The sequence below is a fragment of the Piliocolobus tephrosceles genome, chromosome 10 (genome assembly GCF_002776525.5).
Source record: "Piliocolobus tephrosceles isolate RC106 chromosome 10, ASM277652v3, whole genome shotgun sequence".
Classification (NCBI taxonomy): domain Eukaryota; kingdom Metazoa; phylum Chordata; class Mammalia; order Primates; family Cercopithecidae; genus Piliocolobus; species Piliocolobus tephrosceles.
In genome coordinates, this window is record NC_045443.1 from 110,400,189 (window position 1) to 110,422,797 (window position 22,609).

Consider the following 22,609-nt stretch of genomic DNA (forward strand, 5'->3'; position numbering starts at 1 on the left):
GTGTTACTGTTGGTCAGCTGTGCCTGAATTTCAAGAGGGGGGAGGTTATAATGAAGCATGTCAAACCTGCCCTTCCCACCATGGCCTGAACTAGTTTTTCAGGTTAACTTTGGAGTGCCCTTAGCTGAGAGAAGGGTTCACTCAGGTGGTTGAGGGGCTTGGGATTTTATTTTTAGTTTATGAATGAATGAAGCAAGTGTGTGGTGGTCCGGGCCTATATTCCCTTAGGTTCCCTGCTGTCTCTCCCCTGTCCTGTTATCATGGGGGAGGACAACCCCTTTAGGCAGCATTTCCAGGCTCCCCATCTTCTGCCTGAGGGCAGCCAGTAGAAGACGTTGGCAGGATATTTGAGGGCAAAAGGAAGAGAGAACCTGGAACATTTCCAGGTTCCTTATCTCTCACTACTTTCTCCATGTAGAACCTGGAAGATTTGCTAAAAATCACTGGCATGAGGCAGATTAACAGGAGAAAGGGCATACCAATTTATTTAATTCAGTAGCCTTCAGAATGAAGACCCAGCCCCTCAATGAGGTACAGGAGCTTACGTACCAACTTGAGGTTAAGAAAAAATGCAGGCTCAGAGAATGGCCAAACACAAGTTAAGGTAGTAAGTCAGGTTTTAGTGGAAAGACAGGTTATAGGAGTGGGAGAAGAGGAGGCTTGACTAGCAAAGGTGGTCTTGTTATGTAGATAAAACTTCATAGGTAGCAACCCTCAGAGGAAATAGGTGGTAAATATTTCTTTCAGACCTTTGAAGGTATAAAACGCTCAGTTAATCTTTCCTAGATCCAGACTAGGGAAGATCTGGCTGCATTAATGTAGATCCTCTACAGATTTCCCCAACAAAAGATAGCTTTGCAGGTCCTTTCTAGTCTGCTGGCCCTGTGGCAGCCATTTCAAAGCAATATTTTTTAGGGTAAAATATTTTTATTTATTTCATCTACCCTTCTCCACTTGCCCTGTCTCTCCCTACCTGAGAGACTTTTTTTTTTTTTTTTTTTGCAATGGCTATATCTCTACAGTTTCAGCTTTTACCTTATGGCCCTGGCCCCTGGGCTCTGGCATTTCCTCCTTCTCCCTCTGTCTACCCAGACAATTATGGCTTCTTGATGTAGCTAATCTCTGGGTGACCTCACCATCCCCTCTTAGCTTCTGACCTTTTTCATCCCCCCATAACCAATTTCCTGCTTTAAATTTCATCTGCTTGAAATACTTAGCATGATATCTATTTTCCTGGTTGGTGTCTGACTGGTATTAACCTGTTCCTCAAACTATTAGGAGCAAGCTGCTTCTGTATAGTTGTCCGAGCCATAAAAGGGCTTTGTTTTGCTTGTAAAGAAAATTTTCAGCTGCTGTTGTGAGGGAGGAATGCCACCTCTTCCTGAAGACTCTGTATTCACTAAATGTTCTCCATTCATCAAACACTCCTGCTGCATGTCTGCATGGTTCTAACTGGTCAGTGGGGAGCATATCTGTGGGGAGTCAAGAGATATTGATCATAAGAGTGGTAGGGAGGAAGGTGCAATGTTTCAGTCATGATGTGTGTGTGTGTGTGTGTGTAAGATTGCTATTTTATGCCCAAACTCCAGTTTTTCAGAAGAAAGGTAGGCTGCCTAAATTTTGGCTCTGACAAATTACGATTGACTTATGAGTTATTTTTGCCCACAACAAGAGTAGATTTGGTTAAGTAAAGACCCCACAGTTCCCCACTGTACCTCACAGAACAAAGCATGAACAAGCAATGCAGGAAAGCCCAAACTGTGGTCCTTAGTGCCTATCAGACCTGAGCTGAAGTCCTGGATTTGTTCCGTTATTACATTGTGATCTTGCATAAGGGACGTAGCATTTCTGAGCCTTGATTTCTTTATCTGTAAAATGGAGTGAATTATAGCATCCACTTCATGGAATGAAATGACTCAGTGCCTGTAAAATGTTCAATGTACTGCTTCATGTAATTTTCCGTATAAACCTTCCATAAATACTGGCTTAAAAATAACTGAAATCTTCACACTGAGGCTGGACCATAGACCTTTGCAGGACTGGAACCACACCTTGCTCATCTTAGTACCCATTGATTGGGCAATTATCGGAATTGATTTAGCTCCAAGGAGCAGCGGTCCATTCATATTAGCTCAGATAAAAATGGAGGTTGTTGCAGGAAACCAGGAAAACCTTTTATAACTCAATGGCAGGAACTATGGCTGGGCTTCATTACAACTCAAAAGTCATAACTGTCACCGTGGACCCTTCCCCATACACATACTCTCAGTGCTTCTCTGCTTCATTTTATTCTCTATAGATAGATACCACCTCTCCATGAATCTGCTGGTATTTGGTCCTTCATGGCACCCCCAAATGCCAGCTCTTGCTCCTCAAGCCTACACAAGAGAGGCAGATCATCTAGAAGTTGAGAGCTTGGACTCAGATTGCCTGGGTTCAGATTTCAGCTCTGCCGCTTCCTATCTGTGTGAACTTGAACTCGTTCCATACTCATGTTGTATGGACGGCGACACCAAACACCTCATTTTATCCTTATCTGTGAACTAGGGAAAGTAATAGCACCTGCCTCATAGGGATATTGTGAGATAAATGAGTAAATATGTGTGAAGTGCTTTTAACTACCTGGTACATAGGAAGTACTCAAGAAAGGCTAGTGATTATTACATGACTCTCTAGCTCACCTCAACCCCTGGTCTTAGGCTGGTTCCCAGTTGTAGACCCTGAAACATGTGAAAAAGATTGATTAGGGAGTGTTCCCATGGGAGACTGGCAGGAGAATAGAGAAAACAAGGGGAGGAAAGGGGGTGGTACCAAGCCATCCTAAGGAAGGCAAGCTTGGCTTAAACCTGCAGGAGGCTCTGTAGATACTACAGTCATGCCTGGGTGTTGTCCTCATTAGGAGGTGAGGGAGCTGGAGTATTTATTCCTACACCTGTCAGTCATAGTTTAAGGTAACTCCCAGACGTGTTAGGCTCTCTGTGTCACCCTGAGTCACAACAATGATAAAGGGATCCAAGGGGTAAGTCTGCATGGATCTCTGACAGCATTTGCTGCTCCTCGCTATGGAGCAGCATAGCTCGTCTATATCCAAAATTCAAACCCCCAGCAGCAGAAATCTGATTGGACCTGGGTGAGTTGGGTGATCATCTCTTTCCCAAATGTATGTGACTGGGGCTCCCAGAGCATATACAATGGCACATTTCAAGGAGGGTTATAGGTGAAACAGGGTTAATGAGAAACAGCTGAGGAGGGTGGATGACGTTCCAAGGATGTAGATGCTCCTCAGACATGTCTGTTGGCAGAATGCTGTGTACTCAGTGCCGTGCCAGGCTCCTCACTCATGCAAAGATGGCAAAAACAGGGGCCCCACAGCTTCCTCTTTGATATAATATCAGGATAGTGGTTTCCCCAGTGGCCCTGGGAATTTTTGAAGGGCAGGGACCGTGTCTTATTGACCACCGTATCTAGTCCACAGTAGAGGCATAGTATTTGTTGAGCTGAGCTGATGTTTTTGAGGTCAGCTGTGGGGACAGCAACACTACTGGCATCCTCTCCCACCGCTTATTGTCCTCCTCCTCGATCTCACCCTCTGGCAGATCCACTCTCCCCCATCTTACCTGGCACCACCCAGGATGAGAAGGGCCCACTTGGGAAACAACGGGATGCTGGTGTGGAACCTACACTGAACAGCATGGTGTGGCATTCGGGTGTCAGTCACAGCTCTGCCTGACTGTCCTGACTCTGTATGAAATCGGGGCCTCCGTTTCCTCAGTCCAGTGAGGACCTGGCTAGGAGCTTTAGTGATGCCACCATTCAGTAAGGTAGTTACAAACCGTCCAGTGGGCTAGCACTGCTGTCAGACTTCCAAGTTCAAATCCCAGCCCTTCTGCTCTCTGGTTTGTCCTTGGGCAGGTGACTTGACCTCTCTGTGCTACAGTTCCCTTATCTGAAAAGTGGGCATGACAATAATAGTAGTATCCTTACAGGACTTTGGTGGGAATTTAATAAGATGGGGTGTATTATTCAGCCATCAAAAGAACTGAAGCATGAACATGTGCTACATCATGATGAACCTTAAAAAAATCATGCTAAGTGAAAGAAGCCTGCTGCAAAAGGCCACATGTTATATGATTTCATTTGTATAAAATGTCCAGAAGAGGCAAATCCATGGAGATAGAAAGTAGATTAGTGGTTGCCAGGGGCTGGGAGGAGAGAGAATAGGGAGTGACTGCTAATGGATACGGGGTGTCTTTTGGGGATGATACAATGCTCTCGAATTAGATAGTGATAATGGTTGTACAATCTTGTAAATATACTGAAAACAACTGGATTGTACACTTTAAAGTGATGAATGTTATGGTATGTGAATTATGTGTCAATTTAAAAAATAAAAATAAAAGATATGGTATGCAAAGCCCCTGACTCATAGTAACTACATGATAAACCATCTTTCCCCTGGATGATTGCGGTGACCTCACTGGTTTTCCCACCTCTCCCCTTGCTCCCCATCAGAATATTCAGTGGTGTGTGAGTTCATGTCACTCCTGCTCTCTAAGCTCTTCAATGGCTTCCGTCTCGGAGTAAAAGCCAAGGTCATTACAGTGGCCTATTGTACTCTACACCACCTGGCTCTTGGCTTCCTCTCTCTTATTCTGGGATTCTCCCCTTGTTCTCTCTGCTCCAGCCATGTTGGCCTGTTGCTGCTCCTCAAACCTGTACCAGGCATATCTCTGCCTCAGGGCCTTTGCACTTACATTCCCTCTGCCTTAAACACACTTCCTGTAGAGCTATTTGGCCTTGCTCTTTTGCCTCCTTCAGGTGTTTGCTCAAGCATCATCTTCTCATTGAGACTTTCCCTCACCACTCACTATATAAATAGAGGGCTGGGTACAGTGGCTAATGCCTATAATCTCAGCAGTCTGGGAGGCTGATGTGGGAGGACTGCTTGAAGCCAGGAGTTGGAGTCCAGCCTGGGAAACTTAGCAAGGCCCTATCTCTACAAAAATATAAAAGTTAACTGGGCATGGTGGCACACATCTGTAATTCTAGCTGCTCAAGAGGCTAAGGAGGGAGGATCATTTGAGCCCAGGGATTTGAGGCTGCAGTGAGCCAGGATTGCTCCACTGCACTTCAGCCTGGGCAACAAAGCAAGACCCTGTCTCAAAAAAATAAAATAACTTATATAAAAAACAAAAAACCCTCCTACCCTGGTACACCCTATTCACCTTCCCAGGTTATTGTTTCCTGTTACTCTTATGTTTAATGCCAGCTTCATGTTCGTGTTAGCCCCATGATCACAGGATTTCTGTGTCTTCTTCATGACTGTATTCCTAGTACCTAGCACAGTGCCTGGCACAGTCAGTATTCAATATTTTTTGACCGAATAAATAAATGTTAGCTGTTATGGTAACCTATAATAAACTTTCTGAGACTTTCAGTCTTTTCCTTTTCCTCTCGTGGGTGTCTCTTGCAGATTTTAATTTGACGCCTCTTTGAGGCTTCTTTCTTCCTTCCAGTTTATCCCCACTGGGTGCTGGTTTTAGAGGCAAACGTTATTCTTGTGGTATGATTATGAAGCTGCTCTAGAAAATAGTTTCATCTCACTTTGAAGTAAATTGTCTTTTTTAAAGTAACAAGACCAAACCCGCTACTGAATTCTTCACTGTAATGAGATTAGTTTTCTAAAGCTGACGTGGAAGCTAATTTGTGTATTGATGTCAGTTGGAAGGCTTTGAAATTAATTGTATTAGCTAACCTTGTAGAGATCTAACCATGTTAAGTTTAGCGCATAAAAACATTTATCTCCTCATTGGTGTCTGGTGGGACTGAAAGTCCTGCCTTATTCTCTCTTGAGTAGGAAATGTAATTTTTGTTGATTTCAAAATTACGATGAGGAACTAATTGGTAGTTGAAAGAACTCTTAGATTGGGAGGCAGATTCTAGACTTTAGATTCTAAAAATAACTCTTAAGTTCACTGACCACATGGACTGGGTTCAGGCTATTCTTTCTGAACCCTTTATTGAAGGGTACATTCTGAAATAATTTGTGATCACACAAGTAATACAGAAGTACATTCTTATAAAAAATGATATTTACAAATAAGGCTCATGTCTTCTTTGACCACAACTCCCTGGCGTCCCTGAAGTATCCTGTCATATGATAGATGTATATATTTCCAGATGATTTGTATGCATTTGTATATTAACATGCAGTATTGTTTTGTGACTGTGTGTCTTCAATAACTGAACAGATACTATAATATTGTACCACAACTTGCCTTTTCACCCAACGTTGTGTCTTGGAGTTCTTTCCTCATTAATATATATGTATTTCTGATATTGTTAAATAGCTTCATGGCATCCCATAATACAGATGTATCATGACTTATTTAGTCATTTTGTTATTATTGAATGTTTATGCTATTTTCAGTTTTTCCCTATTACAGACCAGATTGTAATGAACATCTTTGTTCCAGCCTCCCCTCAGGCAGACACTGAGAAACGGAGTGGTTGGCTCATAATTCTATCATTCTTTTATTTATTTATTTATTTATTTTAGAATTTCTTTTTGTTTCTTTCTCTTCTTTTGTTTTCGTTTTGTTTTGTTTTGTTTCTTGAGACAAGTTTTGGCTCTGTCACTCAGGCTGGAGTGCAGTGGCAAGATCTTGGCTCGCTACAACTTCTGCCTCCCCGGCTCAAGTGATCTTCCCACCTCAGCCTCCTGAGTTGCTGGGACTACAGGCGTAAACCACCACACCTGGCTGATTTTTGCTTTTGGTAGAAATGAGGTTTCACCATGTTGCCTAGGTTAGACTCGAACTCCTAGGCTCAAGTGATCCACCTGCCTTGGCCTCCCAAAGTGTTGCAATTGCTAGGCTCATGCCTGGCAATTCTGTCATTCTTAAAGTAGAGGACTTAAACAAGTTAAACTTTAAATCATTTCCAGTAATTACCCAGCTATAATTGGGGTCCCATGTGGCCCAGTCTTTGTTCCATCTTCATTCAAAGAAACAACAGCTTGACAGAAAATATAATTGAACACAATTGCATGTTTTACTTGAATGCTTGGGATGCCCCCAATGGTAGTGTGGTGGTGGGGCTTGGGGCAGGGGTCAGAGTTAGAAGTATATTATTTTCAGTGAATTTGTTTGTTTGTTGCTTTCAGGTATTATTTTGATTATTTTGATTTCAGATAAAATTGTGTTTCTTCTTGTTGAGATTGGCAAGCCAGTTTTGTGTCTATGTTATTTTAAATTATGCATATACACACAGAGAGGAAAGGTACAAGTGGTTGCAAATTAAAGGAGGAGAAAGAATACAAGGTTAAACCTTTCCCCCACATCTGTTCCCTAATTTTCTTGCTAGAGACCCTGTCTACTTCCAGTCTCATATGTGTCCTGTTACCTATTTAAGCGAATCTGCTTAAATACAAATGGTAGCATACTGAGCATATAGTTTGGACACTTGTCTTTTAAAGTTTTTAATTATGGAGAAATTCAAACATGCACAGGAGAGGATAGTGTGATAAATCCCTCTGTACTTACCATTTGGTCTCAAGAATTATCAGTATATTGCTTTTGCTTTTTCAGCTATATGAAACACTTTGGATCTTGTTCCAATTCAGTTTGTTTAAACTTGCCTCATTTATTTTCACGGTTGCTTAGTATTCTATAATAAAGATGTTCCATAATTCATTTATCCAGTCCCTTTTAGATGGACATTTATATTGCTTCCCATCTTATGTCACTACAAACAATGCTGCAATATACTTTTACATCCATCTTTGGGCATATGTTTGAATAAATCTGTAAGAAATCCTGGAAATAGAATTGCTGTGTCAAAGAGATATGCATTTAAAATATTGATATAAGTACTGCCAAATAGCCTATTGATAGAATTTCATTAATTTTCACTCTCACTAAGAGTATCCAAGATGGCTCACTTCTTCATACGCTTACCAACACAATGTGTTATCACATTTCTAATCTTTAAAATACGCTCACCTAGTTTGTTTCTAAACAGACACGAAATCTATTTAGTAAGTTGTAAAATCCTACCTATCTAGTGGGTAGAAGTCAGCATAGAATAGAAAATGTCAAAGAACATCACTTACAAAGACATCACTTTGTAAAAAAAAATTCAAAGAACATCACTTACTTGAGGGCAAGTGTAGTTTTGTGAAACTTTGGCTTCAGTCACATAAGTCACACATTTGCGTATGTGTGTGTATAAACTGAGTTATTACATAAACATATAATTTTTACTGTGAGTCTTGGTCTAAAGAGTTTGAAAACATTGCCCTACAATGATGACAGCTACTTTCTAGAATGTTCTTCTCTCATGTTTACTTCTCATTCCAAAATGAAAGAGAAAATTCCTTAAGCCCTCTCTTACTTGCCCTTCCCTCTTTCCCTTATGCTCCTGGTTTTATTCTGTGAGAAAAATGTTCTGATGTACATCCACTTCTGTCCCTCTCCCTGCGGGTCACCCAATCCCTCCTCACTTCCTGCTGGAATCAGAGCTGGCACAGAGGGCCTCTCCTTAGAGGGCCTCAGGGATGAGTTGCTGATGACATTATTTTATAAAGGGGGCACTATTTACATTTAGGGCAGCACTGGTCTCCAAGGCGAGGGGTTATCCTGTGCATTACAGGGCATTTAGAATCCCGGGCTCCAGACACGAAATGCCAGGAGCAACCTCCTAGTCTCTGCAATAATGGTAATGCCCCCCTCCTTACCTTTCTAAGTGCCCCCTCAGGGGCTGTGAAAAGCCTGGCTGCTGGTGCTGGTGCCTGCTGGTGCCTGGGGGTGGTAGAAACAATAGCTAAGGTTATACTCTACATGACTTTTGTCCCAATCACCTTTCTTTAAGTCTTGCTTACCCTGGGGCCTTTATATGCATTATTTCTTCTGTGTGGAATACTCTATGCCCCTAACTACTGTACACAAACAGACACACACACATACACACACACTGCTTAGCCATCTCCTTTACTCATCCTTCAAGTCAAATATCAGAAGCTTTTGTGGTGTGCCATTCTTTTCCTTTGTCATGCTTACCACAGTCATCACACTGTCCCTGTTTTTTGTTCTTCTGTTCATGACCCGAATCTCCCCCTGATTCTCTCCCTCTGTGAGGGAGAACAGCCTTGGTTGTTCCATCCACAAATGTATCCGTGCAGTGTCTAATAAAGAAGGCACTCAATAGATAATTAGAGGAAGAATGACTTAGCTATGTTCTCATTTTTTATCAGGAGAGGCATGAACTGATGCCCATTTGCGAAGGGTACCAAATAGTCTGTTTTCCTTTGGTGACTGAGGCTCTTGGCTGCCTGGGAACTGATAGTCAAGAAGTTCTGATGAATTATCCTGGACAGGCATGTTAGCCAGTGGCTTGGCAGGAGCAGAGGGACACTCAACCCCGAAGTCTGCAGAGTATGAAAGGGCCTGTTTACAGATGCGTCAGAAGGCTTAGGGGATCCGCAGTAGGTGGTGCAGCAGCCTGGGGACTTGCACCAGCAGGGGGCCATTGCTATGTTGTTGTGAAGTGTAGGAGAAGTCGCCTGGACCTTGAAAGAGAAAGTTGTATGGAGGGGTCACCTGAGAGGAGCTGTGGCATTTGGCCAAGAGACTTGGTCAGCCCATAGTGACAACTCAGGAAGAAAGCTTGGGAATGAATGCCCCAACCACTCCTTCCTCTTACCCCCTCATCTGCCAGGGCGTGCCATTGGCTTAACCCAGTGGACAAGGAGCCTGAAGATGCAGTCCACATGGACCAACCTCCCCGGGCCCAGAGGACAAGGTCACAGAGGGGTCTGAAAGATAAACAGAACATAGCCAGGGCAATGATTACCTCAGGGGACAGTAACAGGGTGGCCTTGAGGACTGTACCATGGAGCAGTTAGGACCATGGCCACCGGAGACAGAGTCCCTGCACTAAAGTCCTGCCTCTTCCACCCCCAGGTATGTCATCTCTCTCTTTGCCTGTTTTCTCTTCCGGAAAATGGGAATAACAATGGTGCCCACCACACAAAAGTTATGTGGACATTGAATGTGTTACATCACACGTCAAGTGCTTAGAGAGGCGGTTGGTGCATGGTAAGTGCTCAATAATTATTAGTGATTATTATTTATTATTAGTAATATTGTCATTTGGGGCATCATTCTCCTAGGCTTGCACAGAAATTTATTTATTTTTTAATTAATTAATTTATATATTTTTCATAAGCTATTGCGGTATAGGTGGTATTGGGTTACATGAGTAAGTTCTTTAGTGGTGATTTGTGAGATTTTGGTTCACCCATCACCCGAGCAGTATACACTGCACCATATTTGTAGTCTTTTATCCCTCACTCTCTCCCACTCTTCCCCTCAAGTCTCAAAGTCATTGTATCATTCTTACACCTTTGTGTCCTCATAGCTTAGCTCCCACATATCAGTGAGAACATATGATGTTTGGTTTTCCATTGCTGAGTTCCTTCACTTAAAATAGTAGTCTCCAATCTTATCCAGGTCACTGCAAATGCTGTTAATTCATTCCTTTTTTATGGCTGCATAGTATTCCATCATATATATATATTATATATATATGGTCTATCTATATACACTACATATATATAGTGTGTGTGTGTGTATATATATGTATATATATATCACAATTTCTTCATTCACTTGTTGATTGATGGGCATTTGGGTTAGTTCCATGATTTTGCTGTTGTGAACTGGGTTTGCACAGAAATGTAAATGGGAGGAGAAAATGGATAACCCCATCCTTTTTGTTGAAGGATGGGGTTTTGCCAAAGTAAAAGAGAAATAAAACTTAATGACAGTGGACATGGTTCCTTGGTGCAGGAAAGATCCCCCCTTCTTTTCCATTATGGGGCCTGACCCCAGCTTTGAAATTGTGAAGTTCTGATTGCTAATACAAATTGAATTTATTTGTTTTTTTTTCTCACTTTCAGCAATGTCATCTTTTTTAAAAAATAAGTATAGGCTGATGAAACATATTTAAATGGAGAGATTAAATTAGTTTTCATTTGCTACTTTGAAATGTTTTAATCCCCTGGAGAGAATGATTAAAGCTCTTTGCAGAGGGTAGGGGTGTATTTTTTTGAGACGGAGTCTCGCTCTGTCGCCCAGGCTGAAGTGCAGTGGCCGGATCTCAGCTCACTGCAAGCTCCGCCTCCAGGGTTCATGCATTCTCCTGCCTCAGCCTCCAGAGTAGCTGGGACTATAGGCGCCCACCACCTCACCCGGCTAGTTTTTTGTATTTTTTAGTAGAGACGGGGTTTCGCCATGTTAGCCAGGCTGGTCTCGATCTCCTGACCTCATGATCCACCCATCTCGGCTTCCCAAAGTGCTGGGATTACAGGCTTGAGCCACCGCGCTCGGCCAGGGGTATATTTTTTTAAGTCGATGTTTTTGTTCAACATTCCATTTTTGCATTTCCTGGTGTTGGTGGATAAAATGATTTCATTGCTTGCCTCACCAATGGACCACAGTGAGAGGTCAGGGTGGGAGCAGGACTGAAACTGCTGCTGGGAAGGAAAAATCAAATAACAAGAATGCTTTGTAAAGATAGGCAGTAGGGGCCAGACATGGTGGCTCACACCTGTAATCCCAGCACTTTGGGAGGCCGAGGCAGGTGGGTCACCTGAGGTCAGGAGTTTGAGACCAGCCTGGCCAACATGGTGGCACCCCTGTCTCTACTAAAAATATAAAAATTAGCTGGGCATAGAGGCTCATGCCTGTAATCCCAGCTACTACTCAGGAGGCTGAGGCAGGACAATCGCTTGAGCCCGGGAGGCAGAGGTTGCAGTGAGCTGAGATTACGCCACTACACTCCAGCCTGGGCAAAAGAAATAAAAAGAGAAAGAAAAAGGTAGTAGGAAGTAAAGAATGCCAAGAAACAAGAAGATGGACATAGCATGTCCTGACAAAGGAACAAGCCATGCTGTCCAATAATAATAAATATACACAGAGATATATAGAGATGTATATCTGTATATGCATATGTATAGAGATAGATAGATATTTTGGATTAAAATTTTTAAAATAAGAGCAAATGGTTGGAACGAATGGGGAATTCTCTCAGGCATCAAAGAGAAGTTCCCAGATTGTCACTGACACATAATGTATTACGCTGATTAAATGTAACTAAAATATTTATGGAAAGAGAACATTAAACCTTATCCAGCTGCCAGTGTCCTGGATATAGATGAGAGCACTAGGTCGAGAGTCTGGAGAACTGGGTTCTCTGGAGCTTCCTCTCCCTGGTTTGCGACTCTCTCAAGACACCAAGTTTCTTAGCCTCACATCCTCATTATAATAGCTCCACTTGTTACTTTGAAAGATTTGGGTTGGTGAGAATGAAAATCCTTTGTAGGCAGCCTTAAAAAGGAACGAGTTTGTATCCTTTGCAGGTACATGGATGAAGCTGGAAGCCATTATCCTCAGCAAACTAACGCAGGAACAGAAAACCAAACACCACGTGTTCTCACTTACAAGTGGGAGCCGAACAATGACAACACATGGACACAGGGAGGAGAACAACACACACTGGAGCAGGTCACGGGGTGAGGTAGAGGGAAGAGAGCAGTAGGAAAAATAGCCAGTGCATGCTGGGCTTAATACCTAAGTGATGGGATGATCTGTGCAGCAAACCACCACGGCACATGTTTACATATGTAACAAACCTGCCCAACCTACACATGTACCCCAGAACTTAAAATAAAAATTAAAAAAAAAAAGAAAATCCTTCGAAGAATATAAAATTATCTATAAGAACATAGCATATGGGAACAACACACAGTGGGGCCTGTTGAGGGGTGGGGTTAAGGGGAGGAAGAGTATTTGGAAGGATGGCTAATGCACGCTGGGCTTAATACCTAGGTGATGGGTTGATCGGTGCAATAAACCATTATGGCACATGTTTACCTGTGTAACAAAGCTGCACATCCTGCACATGTACCCCAGAACTATAAACAAAAACAAAAAATGAAAAAAAGTTTGGAAAAAAACAAAGGCTATTGAATAAAACGAACATGAATACAAAAGAAAAAGGGAACATAACATATGTTTAAGTGTAATAATAAGCAGATGTTAAGGATCCATTCATCAACCAAGAATTTGCTGTGCATGTACCATGTGCCAGGCACTATGTTAGATCCTGGGAATCCAGGGGCAACTATTTTGAGGGATAGAGAAAGATAGTGCTAGATGTGTATGTCAGTAGAGAGAGATTAGAATTCAACTGCTCTATGACCTTTATATCGTCTTGGATGAGGGTGCAGAAATGGATTTATTTTAGATTGAGTCACATAAGCATATTAAAAAATGGAAGGTAACTACTGAAAGAATACGCAAAGAATATAACTTCTAAACTAGCAGTGGGAGAAATAGAAGACAGGAAAGGCAGGGAAGGGAACCGTGGACAAAGCAGAGTAAACAGAAAATACAAAATCAGATGACGGAATGAACTTCAAATATAGCAGTAATCATAGATACAAATTGTCTAAACTCACCAGCTAAAAGATAAAGATAAAAAAATGGGGCAGTGGTGGTAGGGGGAAATCCAGCTATATCTAACACATAAAAGACAGAGAAAGGTTGCAATGAAACATGGTCCTTTTCCAGGGGTAGATTATAATTGTGTCAAACATGTCTTTTATCTCTACTTACATTTCCCCCTTTCTCTGGGGACTTTATACTAAAGCAGGGATTATGTTAAATTGACTGAGGAGAAATCAGGGGTGAGGGAGAAACGAAAGGAAAGAGGATTTATTGAGTCAGGTACTGTGCTGGGTGGTTTTTAAAAGGGAAGAAACGGGCATAGGATAGAAATGTACGTTCTGGTATAGCTTATGGTCAAATGCCCAGACCGTGGTGTCAGACAGACCTGGACTTGGTTTCCAAATCATTTAATCATTCATTTACTCATTTAACTAATATTTATTGAATACCTACTATGAGTGAAGAAGTCTACTAAGAAGTCACTTTAATCTCTCTATGACTTAGTTTCCTCATTGTATCAGTTATCTATTACTGCAAAATGCTGTGTAAGAAACAACTACAAAACCCCTGTAGCATATAACAATAAACACACTCTTATTGCTCACTAGTCTATGGGTTGGCTGGGCAGTCATGCTGATCTGGGAGGAACTTGGCTAATCTTGCTCAGCTTGATGATGGGTCTGCAATTAGTTGGTGAGTCTCTGGGAACTGGCTGGTCTAAGATGGCCCTGGTTAGGAAGCATTGGTTCTATCTTATGTGGCTTCTCATCTTCCAGCAGGCTAGCTTGGATTTATTGTCATGGTAGAGGAAGGGATGAGAGAGAGAGAGAGAGAGAAAGAGAAAGTGCAAGACCTCTTAAAGTCCAGGCTCATAGCATTCTGTCGGCCAAAGGAAGCACAGGTCAAACTCAATTCAAAGGTTGGAGAAGTTAACTCCATCTCTTGATGGGCAGAGCTACAAAATTACATTGCAATGTGAAGTCACGTTGCAAAGGGCATGGGTACAGGGAAAGGAAGAATTAAGGCCATTTTTGCAACCAATCTACCACACTCATCTAGTTATGCAGAGATAATATTAGCACCTACTTCTTAGAGTTATTGTGAGAATTCAGTGAGATCATGCATATAAAGCAGTGATTTTGAGTCAGGCTTGCAGGAGGCACTCAGCAAATATTAGCCATTGCTGCTGCTGCTGTTGTGATCATCCATGTTAATGTTATTATTAATTTGGGTCTTCCTCATCCCTGCGCATCTGCTCAATGCAGTTCAGAGATTCAAATCCCCTAGTAGCTTCTGCTTCTCCGTGCCTGATTGCTTTTTCTCTTATTAAAAGAGCAAGTCGGTTGATGGAAAACTTCCTTGATTTTGTGAATGTAGACGCCACTGTGTGTTAGCATCCTTTGGCCATTAGCTGTCAAGGCAGCAAGGCAGCGATCTATTTAAAGAACATGTAGGTGCCTCTGCTTTTTGCCGTCAAAGCTGTGCCAGGGATGGAGATACCTCTGAAGTAGGGGCAGAAGAGTCCTGACATGAGACAGACCCTCTGTTTGCCATCTGCATTTACTCAAGAAAGGGGAATTAATTGCCTAGTGAGGTTTGGTTTCCTTATGTTAATTAATGATGCTAGCAGCTGAACGTGAATAGGATATTGTTTATTTTTACTTCCAAAGGAGAGAGATTGAGCCTTGAGTCAGAAATGAGCACAGGCTGCAATTCTGCTAAATTCTATAGTCTTGCTCACAATACCGCAGCAGGATGGGTGCTTTTTCGGCTGAGCTAGGAGAAAAGGTATTGCTGGGCCTTGGCTTTGTTGGAGCTCCTGTTTATTGACAAGGAAAGAATCTCCAAAATGCTTTTTGTCATGTAGGATAAACCTCAACAGTGGTGAATTCATAGGCCTGACATCAGCTTCTTTTCCATATGGGAGGCACCAGCATTTACAGAAAGAATTCACATTTGGGGAGAAGAGCATGACAAATTTATTGACAGAAATTCCCACCAATCTTAATTTTTTTAAAAGAAGGGAAACACCTTCTTTTGAGTTCCTTCCCCAAACACAAGAAGAGCCAGAGATGAAATGTGTTAGTGATTCATCAAAAAACAGATTTTAGTTTCCCTTATTTTTAGAAGTAGCTGTCTAGGTATTGGGTTCTGTCAAATGAGAGAGAGATTATATTTGGAAATCCTAATTATGGAGAGGCTTTCTTTAAAAAGCAGCCTAAAGCCAAACTGGCTCCCACTGATGCTTCTTTGGTTGTTTCTTTTTTCTCTTTAATCCTTCTGACACCCTGAAAGTAGTTCACACATAGAATTAAAAGAATCCATTTTGCCCATCCTCGATGTTTACTTGACTTTGTAGTTCCAGAAGCCATAATCTCATTCTCTGGCCGTCACTTTGAAGAATAATGTCAGGAAATATATGAATTTAAATTTTTTAGTTGGAAGACAATTCGAATAGGCTAAAGCAAAGCAAAATGACACTAACAAAAGGCAGGGGAACATATTGTCTTACATTATGGAAAAGTACAGGGGCTTCAGGCATGGCTGGATTCAGGTGCTCATATAACGGCATCAGGAATCAGTTTCTTACATTGCTCTCTCTCTTTGGCATAGACTTCAACTTCAGGCTGGAGGATACAAAGAAGCCCCTTGGCAGCCCCAAGCTTACATTGTAGCAGCTTAGCAACCCCAGTGAAAATGACATGCCTCTTTCCTAAGAATGCCTGCAAAAGTTTCAGATAGGAATCTCATTGGCTTGCATTGGGCCACATGCCCTTCTTTGCACTAATCATTGTGGCCAGGGGATGAGACAGTTGGATTAATTAGGCATGGACATGTGCTAACTCCTGGAGTATAGGGAGGCATCAGCTCCACCCAAACCTCCACCCTAATGGACTGACTGTGGGGAAGGGGTGGTTTACCAGAAGGACAATCAGTAACAGGGAATGCATGCTTACCTGGAAGAGGTAGCAGAAAGTCTTTGGGACAATGTGCTAGTCTGGGTCCTCCAGGAAACAGATACCAGGACAGGAATAGATGTGCTAGGATTTAATTAAGGGAAAGGCTGATGAGAGAAAATAGGGAGGCAGCCAGAGAAGGCATAAGGAGCCACTGGACCCCCAAGTGAAGGGGAGAGGGAAAGAAGGCTGGGAGCAAGTGTCCTAGACTCTCATGCGGCCTAAAGGCACTTCAGCAAGGCGTGGAGGAGTCCTCCAGCCAAAGTCTCTAGCGGAGGAGTCCTATGTCTCCCAGAGACAGGCCGGTTTTAGTATCCCTGCAGTATTCTGTTATTGGCTGGGAGCTGCCCATGGGAAGCATGGCCTCATTTGCACTGATGGGTTTGAGAGTGCAGCAGCTGGGGCCTTCAGTCAATTAAGCTTCCTGTAGCTGCAGGTCTGCAAGGTACTTTCTCATGGCCACTATATAATAACTCCTATTCATACAGTATCATATAGATTACAAGGTGATTTTACAGCTGTCAGCTTAGTTTGATAATGTGATCATCACCCCCTTCCGTTGTATAGATGGAGAAAGTGAGGCAGGGCTGATTATGATTTATTCTAGGGGGCTTCGCTAGTTAGTGAGGAAGTGGACTCACACCCTGATCACCATCTCCATACCCATCACACCTCCACCGTACGGGAGGTTGAATAATGTCCCCCTAAAATCCATGTCTACCCAGCACCTCAGAATGTGGCCTTATTTAGAAATGGAGTCCTTGCAGATATAAACACTCAGGTTAAGATGAGGTCAGACTGGATTAGGGTGAGCCCTAAATCCAAATGATTGACGTCGTCAATCAAAGAGAGAAATGGACACAGACATAAAAGAGACAGAGGGAAGAAGCCCACGGGGTGATGGTGGCAGAGATTGGAGTGAAGCAGCCACAAACCAAGGAACTCCAAGAACTGTCGGCCACTGCCAGAAGCTGGGAGAAAGGCCTGGAGCAGATTCGTCCCCAGAGCCTTCAGAGTGAACACGGCCCTGCTGAGGTCTTCGGTGAAATTGGCGAAATTTTCCTTCAGTATCTCTTTCTATATTCCTTGTCTGTTCTTCCTTTTCTCCCCTTTATGTAACCAGCACTCTCATAATGACTTTCTTTTGGGGGCTCATGTTGGCTTCATCTTTTTAAAAACATTTTATTGATTGAAGGGGTACACGGGCAGGTTTGTTACATGGATGTATTGCATTATGGTTAGGTTTGGGCTTCTAGTGTAACCATCACCCAAATAGTGAAAAATATACCCCATGGGTAATTTTTCAATCCTCACCCCTCCCACTCTCCCTGCTTTTGGAGTCCCCAGTGCCTGTTCTTTCCCTCTGTAGGCCTCATTTTTGTGAAAACATCTCGTGTCCCCTAGGTTTTCTCTTCTCCCTTCAAAACTTACCTATCCTGTGTCCGTTCTCTCAAATCTCTTTCTCCTGTTAAGGATAAGGGGATAAACGTAATCTTGCAAATTAGAAAGGAGTATTTCTTCCAGATAACACTGGCATTTTCATGATGATTTTTATTGCCTTCAGATTCAGCAGGCATTTGTTGAACACGTACTATTTGCTGAGCTCCACATGGGCCCCTTCCTGTGTTTTAATCCTGTTTTATCCTTACAAACATCTAGGCAGTAGACGCTCTTCTTCCATTTTACCGATGAAGGTGGAGTGTCAGAACCTCTGCTTCCTTTCCCTGCAGCTCCCTTATGGGGGTGTCAGGATGGCCAACAAGGAGACACAACTTTGTATTTTGATACCCTGCAAGACTGACTTAAGAATGACATGAAACCTATTAAATTATCCTCTGGTAGCTGGGCATGGTGGCTCAAGCTGTAATCCCAGCACTTTGGGAGGCTGAGGCGGGTGGATCACCTGAGGTCAAGAGTTTGAGACCAGCCTGGCCAACATGGTGAAACCCCGTCTCTGCTAGTACTATGAAAAAAAAAAAAATTAGCCAGGCCTGGTGGCACATGCCTATAGTCCTGGCTGCTGGGGAAGCTGAGGCAGGAGAATCGCTTGAACCCAGGAGGGGGAGGTTGTAGTGAGCCAAGATCGTGCCACTGCACTCCAGCCTGGGTGACAGAGTAAGACTCCATCTCAAAGGAAAGCAAACAAAAAAACATATCCTCTGTAACTTACCTGGTTCCCTTGAAAAACCAACAGGCATTTCCAAGTGCAGCCAGACTCGTGTCCCCTGGGATTTTCTCTCTGTTCATTTACTCTGCTGGAAAGGGCTAGCGAGTGGTTCTTGGGTTTGTCGTTTGATTAAACGTGGCTGCGACTTTAGAACCATCAACTCTGGGCGGGAGACTTGCAGCTGATCTCCTTCCTGCAACCATCGCTTCCCATGTTTTTCTCCAAGCCTCCTCTTCTGTGTGGCTCAGGACCATGAGAGAGCCCTTGGGTGAATGGGGGGCCTGAATTTCTCTCTGTTCAGTTTCTTTGCAGTTTCCTGGGTGTGGTCATGTTGGTGGAGGATCAGTGAGCTATTGGCATTGGCCCAGAGGAAGAACCTCTCACCCAGGAAATAATTGACTTGTAAAATGGTGCCGTTTTCATCCATTCATTTATCCACTCAATCATTCGTTCGTTCATCAGCTATTTATTTGGTATTTATTCTGTGCCAGGCCATCATGTTAGATACACAAGACAGACATGGTTTCTGTCCTCAAGGAACAGCTATAGCCAACAATTCTGGCATTGATCTGGGATGATGATCTACTCCAGGTCTTCCTATTCTAAGAGGGAAGCATCTAGAAAACACAGAGCTTCTTGCAGAATCCTTTAGTAACTGACATATTCCATTGCCGATAACTAAACATACAATTCAGGGTGGTCAGATGTCTCTCCCACTTCCCCGCACAGGGGATCATGATGGAAGGAGACAGGCTATTATGGAAGCTGAATTATGTGCAATGGGGACAGAGAAGAGGAGGATCCAACCATATTGGGAGCAGTTCGGGATGGGTCCTGCGGAGAGTGGACAGATACTCTGTTCCTGTCCCATGTAGGCCCTTCAGTGTTTATTCAATACAACACAATGCTTAGGAGCATAGGCTCTGACATGAGACAAATGTGAGCTAAGCCCCTGCTTGACTACCTGCTAATGCATGAGGCTCAGTCTTCTCATCTGAGAAATGGGGATTAATTTTAGGATCTATTTTCCAGGGTCGCTCTAAGTATTAAACAATATCCTGAATGTAAAGAACTTAGCTGAAGTCTTGGGAATTTGCTGTTATCATCCTTCATAAACTCTGGGGAGACTAGCAGGAATCAGAAAAGAGGAGCTTCAATCTGGAGTGGTGTAATCAGGGAGGTCTCCTTGGAGGAGGTGACCTTTTGGTCTCTAAGCTTGGCAAGAACAGGGATGGTATCACTTTTCCGTCTTTCTGTGTTCTTAGTATCAGGCATAAATCAGTCCTCAGCATATGCTTGTTGAGTGAATAGTTGAGTTACTGACCAGGATCTTGAAGGAAGAATAGGAAATGTGTGTGGAAGGGACTTTTAGTATTTCTCTCTTCCCCAGGGACCGTATTTATGAATAGAGTCATATTTTCTATTTCTCCTTATTTTCTTTTTAATAAAGAGATTACAGCTTTCCATGGTTATAACAAGGCTATTCTGCTGTGGAGCTGCTTCACTTCCCCTGGTATGGGATATGCCAGTATTAATTTAAATGACCTCCTGTTGTCAGACACTTTGCTTGTTTCCAATTTGTCATTATTGTAAGAGATTCTGTGATGATCATCTCTGCATATACATCGAATTATTTCCTTAGATTAAATTCCTGGACAGAGTCTCATGGGTCACCTGGTAGGTATGTGTAATGTCTTAAGATTTTGGACACACAGTGTTAGATCACCCTCCAGAGAGGTTGTGCCAGTTTCCCTTGCCACCTGCCCGTCAGCTCATCTGCTTGCTAATCTGCTGCCTGAGAGGTGGGCTTTCACCATTTCTGCAGCACTTGTCACTGCCTTCCCTGCTTGGCCAAGTGGGAATCGTGGGGTGAGCTCATCTCTCTGTTCTTCAAGCCTGCTGGATATCTGTTGTGTCACGTTAGGGTTACGTAAGTGTGAGGCTGAGAAATCTCCTTGGAGGAGATTTCTTGGAAGCTCCCCAGATGTTGGAGTCAGCGCTGGAGTAGGGAAGAAGAGGTGCTCAGGGCATTGAGAGACTGGTTACGTGGCATCCCCCCAAACCCCTACCCCGCTTCCCTGGTCTCCCGTGGAGTTAACCTTGTCCAATCTCTTCCCACCTCACTTGCATAATAGAAAGAAACATTCTCTATGCTGTGTATCCCACATCCCTTTTAAAACTCTTGCCACACTTGTCACACTCCTGTCACATTTTTCTGTATCTCCATTGGCCGGTAACTTGGAAGGGTGGAGTCTTAGTCATTTTGGTATCTCCAGCATCTGACATAGAATAACAATAAAAAAATGAATAAAGTGAAGGTAATAATAATAGTAGTAGCTAATGTGTTGGGCATCTACTATGTGCCAAGCCCTTTGTATATTTTATCTCATTGAATAATCCCAAGAAAGGAATGTTGTACATATTATTATTAGTATCCTCATTTTACAGACAATGAGGCTAAGGCACGGAGAGGTAAAGTGACTTGCCCAAGCTCACACAACCGGCGAGTGGAAAAGGTGGGACTCAAAGCCAGCTCCCTCTCGACTATTCTGCGAGGCGCTTGGTGAGTGTCTTAGCCACTAAGTGGGAAGCCAGCATTTCCTCTGCTCCCTCCTTAATACTAGCTTATTTCTAGGAGGTTTGACAGTTATATATCCCCAGCAGAGATGAGGAATCTGGTTTATTCATTTCCAGGGAAAAGCAAACTAGGATCTTGAGAAGATCTTCTTGGAGGAGTGCTTTGAAAGACCTACCTGGAAATAGATCTCTCCCTCTTGACTTCCCCATCTCCAATCACACTGCCTGGGGTCACTCCTCTATGAATTCATTCATTTTCCATCAGAGCTTAAAGCTCCTTTTGAAAATGTAGATTCAATAAAGCTGGGGTTGGGGTGGGTAGAAAATGTAGAATCTTCCAGCAAATATCAGGCCCCTTCATCCTTAATACCTTAGTGGGCATAAAGACATCTGAACTTTCTCCTCAAGCTGCTATTCCTTACTGTTCTTTTCACTTGTCCAAATTCAGTCCAGCTCAGGTCCAACCTCACTCCCAGGCAGGTTTTCCAGCCTCTCCCATCTTATTCAGCCTTCTCCCTGCAGCAGCCACTCCAGTACTGCTCTTCTGAGGTGATGATCTAGCCCAGGTCCCCCTAAAATTGTTCAAAGACAGCAGCATCTTGAAGATAAGGGGCTCCTTGCAGAATCCCGTGAACTATGGTCATATCTCATTTATGGTAACTAAACATGCAATCTGGGGTGGTCAGATACCAGTAAGTTTTATGAGATTCCGGGAAGACAAAAGATGCAAGCATCAACAGTTCTAAGAATAATTCGTTTATTCAATATTGACCAAGCATCAGATTTGTTCTGGCCCTTGAGAACTCAGAAATACACAAGATCGAGCTGTGTTCTTGGCATGTCCAGTCTGGTGGGGGAGCCAGTTATAATGTAGGATGGACACAGGGAGAAGGTGAGGTTTTGTTGCAGGAGTTCAGATGAGGAAAATACAGTCGGCCTTCAATAAGTGTTTGCTACAGGCTAGAAACAGATTCCGATTCTGGAGAGGACCTGGGAGAGGAAAGGTCCTATGTGCTTACTTTATTCTTTTGGCCTAAGATTGTGTTTTGGTACTTACTGGCTTAACTGGGAAGCTGGCCTGAAGAGACACAGCTGTGGCTGGGTGAGGTGGTTCAAGCCTATAATCCCAGCACTTTGGGAGGCCGAGGAGGGCGGATCACCTGAGTTCAGGAGTTTGAGACTAGCTTGACCAACATGGAGAAACCCCATCTGTACTGGAAGTACAAAATTAGCCAGGCATGGTGGTGCATGCCTGTAATCCCAGCTACTTGGGAGGCTGAGGCAGGAGAATCACTTGAACCCAGAAAGCGGAGGTTGCAGTGAGCCAAGATTGCGCCATTGAACTCCAGCCTGGGCAACAAGAGCAGAACTCCATCTCAAAAAAAAAAAAAAAAAAA

At 43.1% G+C, this 22,609-nt stretch overlaps 1 protein-coding gene across 1 annotated transcript in view; it reads left to right on the forward strand.

The window, feature by feature from the left end:
• RPH3A (rabphilin 3A) overlaps positions 1-22,609 on the forward strand; it is a 331,956-nt gene that overhangs the window by 184,666 nt on the left and 124,681 nt on the right. The gene's annotated exons all lie outside the window — the stretch shown is intronic.